This window comes from Nicotiana attenuata, unplaced genomic scaffold, assembly GCF_001879085.1.
Source record: "Nicotiana attenuata strain UT unplaced genomic scaffold, NIATTr2, whole genome shotgun sequence".
In the NCBI taxonomy this organism is placed as follows: Eukaryota; Viridiplantae; Streptophyta; class Magnoliopsida; order Solanales; family Solanaceae; genus Nicotiana; species Nicotiana attenuata.
Window position 1 is genome coordinate 319,358 of NW_017670379.1, and position 7,413 is coordinate 326,770.

The following is a 7,413-nucleotide window of genomic DNA, read 5'->3' on the forward strand; positions in this document are numbered from 1 at the left end:
AAAAGAAAAAGATGCGACCGAGCCTTGGTTTTAGGCAGCCTACATATCCGGGCTATAAGGGAATCAGGTCACGTGTAGTTCAAGTAGAAAAAGAGTGATGGAGTATGCTTAGATGGAGAGTCGAGTGAAGTTCCGTCGCGGTTCCGTCGAGGTTCCGATCTGCGGTTCCTACTATTACATCAAAATGAAAAGAAAATTACATACTCTTGAAATCTGGTGTGGTGAGATTCTTTCTTATTTTGTCTTTCCAATTATGCCTAAACTTATTACTTTATAATTCTATTTTACCCTTTGCTTTCTTTTTTTTTTTTTTAATCCAAATCTCCTAACCTATAACCTACGTCTTCCTTCCTTTTTTCCTTGTGCCACTTCCGACTCCAACGCCAGGTATAGGTTTTGCCTTCTTTTTATTTCTTCTACTTTGATTTTTAACTTTAATTCTAATAACTTCACCTCCAATTAGCGGTATAATATTGATTTTTAATTCCAACTCTAATTACTTATGTGTAATTCTTGATAATATTTAAAACAATTGAGGGTATTTTAGTAAACTTATCAGTTACAGTACAATACAATAAATTCAAATGAAATAGCAAAATGTTATTTGACAACAGCAAACAATACAATGTATCCAAACGTTATATTCATAAACTCTTTGCCGTAAGGTTAGAAGGGTTCAGGGCGTTAAATGTTGAGATATCTAAATTTTAGTGCAGAATTCAGATATTGATTTCTTAATTTTCTTAAAAATAAATGTACATATTTAGGCATTGCGTTAAAAAGTGCTATACATCACTATTTTTTCTAATTGAAAGTGCCTACAAGATATTTGAAGAGATCACAATCAAAAGAACTATTTGACTCTTTAGACCATTTCTTTCTGAATGTCATGCTTTGCTGTTTGTCACGCTACTTCTGCTAGCAATCAGCTTCAGAATCTTCTTAGGGCACTATGTTGAGTAGGGAATTGAAGTAAACTCTATTGCGGGGTTCAATATTGATGGACTACTCCTCTCTCGGAGGAGGGGTGTTAGCACCTTCTTTTTAGCTTCTTAAGTTGATATTGACATCTATAAAGGCTGGATATTGATGATCTTTTGATGTCAGTGTTGTCAAAGGTGAAAAGCGTTAAAAAGTGCTCCAAGTCTATCTGGGCTTTAAGCAAAAAATGCAATAAAAGTGTGAGCTTTAGTTAAAAAAGGCGCAACGAAGAAAATAAATAAATATATACATAATGCAAAAAATAAGTAATAATTTCATTCATAATGATTTCCTTAACAAATAATATATTCTTTTGCCAATTATATTTAATGTTTTCTACTGCTCTATTCAAGATAGAACTTATAGAGTTATGGGCAAATAGGCGCACGCCTTCTTGCCTACACTAAAGCGCAGCCTAAGTGACGCGAAGCGAATACCCTTAGCTTGTTTGAGCTTCAAGTCTTGAGCACACCTTAAATGGATCTTTGATAACACTGTTTGATGTTATTAAACATAAATTTGCCTAACTGATTGGTAAAATCTATGTTATGAGTTTTCAATTACTGTAGGAAAGAAACATAAAAATATTATCTCCTATTTATTGGTTTCTTTGGTCCCCAACATTGACTACATGGAATGAAATAGACACTGCTTGGTTATTAGTTGTGGACCTTATAATACTACTATGTAGCCATGCACTGGTCTTAGCTCTGAAACGTATTCCATGCAGGCAACATTTAAGATTATTACATCTCTCTTGCTTTTTAAAGTAACATTAGGAAGATGAATCTCATATGTAGAATATTCCTATATACAAGTATCTGCAAAATGTTAGGTTGCCGAGGTGCTTTATTTGCTCTTGCTTTTAAATCTTGGCTTGGAACGTCTTGTCTTTTCTGACATTATTTTTTTATGTTGCAAATATTTTGCAGGAAAATGTCGAGACAAAGCATCCTCAATTGCTATATGAGTCAAAGTTGTATAGAGTTCTTCAGGGAGGAAGTAATTGGCTTATCCTGTTTCTATTCCTAGTCTATGTTCCCACGTCTCTAGTTTGTTCTGGTTAGCGTTATAATTGTAATACTTTCTTGTAGCTGGAATTCCAAATGCGAGGTGGTTTGGCATGGAGGGAGATTACAATGTTCTGGTCATGGATTTGCTTGGACCCAGCCTTGAAGATTTATTTAATTTTTGCAGTAGGAAGCTTTCCCTGAAGACAGTTTTGATGCTTGCAGATCGAATGGTTAATTTTAATTTAATGCTTCAAATTTTAGCACTAGTATACCTTAAAATGTGTTGGTTATATGGCTATTTACTGCAGATAAATTGTGTCGAATTTGTTCATTCTAAATTATTTTTGCACCGAGATATCAAGCCAGACAATTTTCTAATGGGCTTGGGAAGGCGTGCAAAACAGGTCCCATATTCTTATTACTGTGTCGTTACCCTGATTTTGCAGGATTTATTGTTTCTTTAATATTTTGTTTTGGCTTAAAGTGCAGGCCTACATCATTGACTTTGGTCTAGCCAAGAGGTACAGAGACACTTCAAGTCACCAACACATTCCTTACAGGTAAGTTGATTATGAGTTGCTCATTTAGTAGGATATTAAGTGTTTACAACATCTTTATTTCTTGCCACATTAAAATCTTTAAAATGCTCACTTTCCGCTTATACTTATCCTAAAAAAGGACATCATGACCAAAATGAAGAATCTGTATTCTATATATTATTAAAATGAAAGGAAAAAGCCTCCACACTAAGTCAAGTGGCAGCCTCACAATAGGGCACTTGGTAATTTAGGATAAAGTTGGTTAGGTTAGGTAATAATTAGTTTCTTTTTGAATTTAAATTTAAAGAAAAAATTAAATTATGCATTATGTGTTGTTAATAATTAGTTACTCTTTTTGAATTTGAATTTAAACATACTTAACTTTTTTTAATGGAAACAATAGTTTTTATATATTGGTTTTGAAAATTATTTATTTTGAAAATTTTTTCTATTTTAAATTGGGAAGTGGCCAGCACATAATATAACTTCATATATTATATTAAAAGAATGATAGTGAAGTTTGAGGTCAAGCCACGTATCATATAGAGAAAATACTACTTCGCACTTTAAAGGCAAATTTTAACTAGATTTTACGACAAAAATCTAATATAAAATCTATATTATAGAATTGTATAGACAATTTGTAATGCTAAGAGTGTATTTAAAATTGAAACCTAAAATACAAAATCTTTAATATTGTTATCAGATTATGTCATTGTATATATTTGAATTAGGATAAAGTTTATAATTTGAATCGAGAGACAAAAATATTTGAACTAATTTAAAAAATAAAATACATTCTTCTCTCTTCCCCTATTTATATAGGTCTCGCAGGTCCCCATCAATTCACACAAAATAAAAGATATATAATAATGAAACAAATACAAGAAACATAGTAAAAAATGTAAAAATTAAAACTTTATGTTGAAAATAAAATAGAAGAAAGTCTGATTGTTTATTCCGTATAATGTAAAAAAAATATTAAGATTATTGATACATTTTATATAAAATAATAGAAGAACATATAATTTGGACGAAGTAAAAACTCAAAATTAGTATTAACTATGAAACTGTTTGAGTTATCGATTTTAGATAAAATACCAAATTTAATAAGTAAAAGAAATTAAGTAAATAATTCTCAAGTTATTATTGATAATTTTAGACTAGTGAAGAATTAAGCAACTCTGAAAGTGAAGCCAAGTGGTAGTCAAACTTGATATGAAGATAATATATTAAATGTTGTCCAAATTATATTAAAAGGATTGTAGTCAAGCTTGATTGAAGCCAAGTGGCGTACTAAGAAAAAGTAAAAAATTATATAAGGATGAGACTTATTTAAATTTGAGATGAGAAAGTGCTTTTTCAATTATAATAAAAAAAAATCAATAGATAATACCATGTAATTAAAATCTTAATAAAATTAAAATCAAATAATATTGAACAATGAAAGTATTTCAAGTAACGAATAAATAAACTTACTCACAAGAAAAAGAAAAAATATTATTATAAAATTATAGTTATAAAAATTATTTGAATTTGAGACAAGAAATTATCTTTTGAATTATGATGAGAAAATTTGTACAAATAATAAAAACATAATAGAAAAAGCCAAAATAAGGATATATAGAACAATGAATGAATTTCAAGTAAAAGAGTAATAAATTAATAATCAATATTCTCAGGAATAAGAAATCAATATTATCTATGTTATATTAAAGGAGGTAATAAGCAAGGACAATAAATCGAAAATCAAACTAAACACATCATAGTGCAATTATACTGAGCAACGAATAAAGCAATAACGATAATCGAGGAATAAAAGAAGAAGAAATGGTATGAAATGTAAAATGATAAGATTTATTAGAATTTCAAATTAGAAAGTGTTTTGAGTTATAACGCCAAAAATCATACACATGTAAAATATCCCGTAACTTAAATCTTAATATATAAAGTCAAAAACCAAAAATATTAGACAATGGAAGAATACCAAGTAATAAAGCACAATTTTAAAAGATAGTTGACTTTAATAATTAAATCTTAAAAATCAAATAAAAAGTAGAAGGAGAGAAAAACTTAATATGTAGGCATATATACCAATTATTAAAAAAATTAGTAGATTTATAACTAATAAAGAAAAAATTAATTTATATTTTGGACGAATTCAAATGAAGATGCACAATGGAAAAAATGTTTCAAGAAAAAGTTTTAGGAGTAAAGAAATATATATCTATATCTATATTATATTAAAAGAGAGAATTAATAAAAATATTACGTCAAGTAACAAGCTAATAAAATGTCATAATAGCAAATGAAATAATACTAAATATAGGAGATTATGCAATAAAGAAAGGTGAGGAACTGATTCGATGACCATATGAATCTTTTTCTAATTTCATAAGATTTTCTTATTGGGCATTTATTTCCGTCTTTCTGAGCCGAGGGTCTATCAGAAACAGCCTCTCTGCCCTATCGGGGTAGGGGTAAGGTCTTCGTACACATTACCCTCCCCAGACCCCACTTTGCGGGATTTTACTGGGTAGTTGTTGTTGTTTCTTATTGGGCATGTTTCACTGGATAAAATTAAAATTTAATTCAAGCAATATGATATAAGATGGTCAAACCAATTAGATCACACAACATGATTTATAATCTCCGCTCTCGGGTGGGTGCTATACTAGTGTTTATTAATATTTCCCTTTGAGCAATCAAAATACTTTTAATTTCATAAAAAACAAAAAAAAAAATTTGAATTTTTAAATAAACACCGCAGATAGTCCTGTTTGCTTTTGGATAGACAATTGGGGGTTTCTTATTTTTGGCTAACTTTTAGATGTTGTAATCACAACACTATTGCTGCTTTTGACATTAATGATTCTTACCTTCTCTAAAAAAATGATATAGTCGTGTTGGCGTCAGTTGAGCGCAACGTAAAGTTATAGCTAGGGTTGTTTTTAAATTTTAATATGATGGTGCAATATTCCTATTTGTCTATAGTGATGCTATAATGCAAAATATACTGCTTTTTATGAATGCATGTATTCCTACCAAAAACACTTACATTATGTTTGGGTTAAAAGGATTTGGAAGGAATGGAAACAAGAGGAGACTAATGGTTGTACTTGAACTTTTGAAAGATACTCTACCACTCCCTTGAGGAGACTAATGATTATACTTAGCTTTGAAAAATACTCTACCACTCCCTCTCCATTCCCTAAAGAAAACATTGTGGTGTGAATATCTGTATATTCCAGCTTAGAATTGTAGGTACAACACTCTTCTTAAATTCAGTGTGTACTAGGATATTATATTATTTTTGTGCCAATGCATTAACGTATCTGCATTTGTGAATCTTATTATATCATTTAGCTTATACGGGGTATATTTTATGGTATTTGGCCCTGCAGAGAGAACAAAAGCTTTACAGGCTCTCCAAGATATGCTAGCATGAACACTCACCTTGGTATCGGTAAGTATTGTTATTCTTTAGACTTGGTTTTGACTTTTCTGATAGATGAACTTTGGTGTCTTTTGACTTGATGTACTATTTTGGTAATTATAGAACAAAGCAGGAGGGATGATTTGGAATCTCTTGGATATGTTCTCATGTACTTACTCCGAGGAAGGTGATTTTTGCTGCAATATGTCCTCTTGTTTTTGCCTGCATTGTTTGACATCTATTATTGCAGTCTTCCTTGGCAAGGGTTCAAAGCAAGCACTAAGGAGCAGAAGTATGAGAAAATTAGAGAAAAGAAGGTTTCAACATCCATTGAGGTAATTTATTTGCAAATATGGTGATTGGACTCCTTTTTACGTATATGGAATTTAACTGCTGATCTGTGTTTCTGCAGGACTTCTGTCGGGGTTATCCTACTAAATTTGCATTATATTTCCAGTATTGTTGTTCTCTCCAGTTTGAGGATGAACCAGATTATGCTTATCTAAAGAGAATATTCCGTGACCTCTTCATCCGTGAAGGTCTTAATAATCTTGGGAGATGCTTTTTAGCTTTGTCTGTTAATATGCGGCCTTGCTTTTCGTTACAGTTCTCTTTCCTTTGCAGGCTTTCGATTTGACTATGTTTTTGATTGGGTATTGAGGTCCCAGCAAGCTCAAATTGCAACTCATTTCCAACCTCAGCAGATCCTTTTCGAAGGAGTAGTTCTTGGCTACTCATAAATGCTGGAAGTTTACCCGGGCAGAGGAGTCCTATTGCAAATGCTTCCACGAGCAGGGATGCTATTGAAGTATAACAAGAGAACCTGATGCCTTCCATAATCAAGACTTTTGAAGCTATTACAGTTAACGTGTCTTGGTCTAAGTCTTCCATTACTGCAGATAATTTTTCCCTGAGATGGGATTACCGTGGCTAAAGATGTGTAGTTCTATATTAACTTAGCTTAGCTCGCAGGAAAAGGAAATAGTAAAGTATCAGTTGTTTTTGAAGGTTTCAAAGTTATCATAATTAAAATTTAGTCTGCTATACAAGTCAACACTTTCCTCCTAGTGGATCTCTTAGGCGAGGTTTAGTCTCGGGAGCCGTGAAACATTCACAATGGGAAATGATTCTGATTCTCGCGCACACCTGAGGCAAGTCCAAGGACCATTCAGAATATATCAGGTGGACATAGTAACTCTCCACTCGGTAGACCATTTGATCCTAAATGTGCCTCATCTGGCTAGAATACTTTTGGCACAATGAACTAAGGCTGGCATGTGGGCTGATTAGGCCCGGGACCGCGAGCCTATATGGGTATTGGGCCTAAACGAGCCTAACCATTTAAGCCTGGGACCTGGGGAAGTGGGCCTGCTAAGTGGGCCGATTCTGTTATGGAGCCCGTTAGGTTCGGAACGTTTGGTCCCGGGACCGGGTGCTAGCAGAA

At 32.2% G+C, this 7,413-nt stretch overlaps 1 pseudogene; it reads left to right on the forward strand.

The window, feature by feature from the left end:
- Nucleotides 1-597: 597 nt before the first annotated feature.
- LOC109238610 lies at nt 598-6,783 on the forward strand (annotated as a pseudogene).
- The last annotated feature ends 630 nt before the right edge of the window (nt 6,784-7,413 follow it).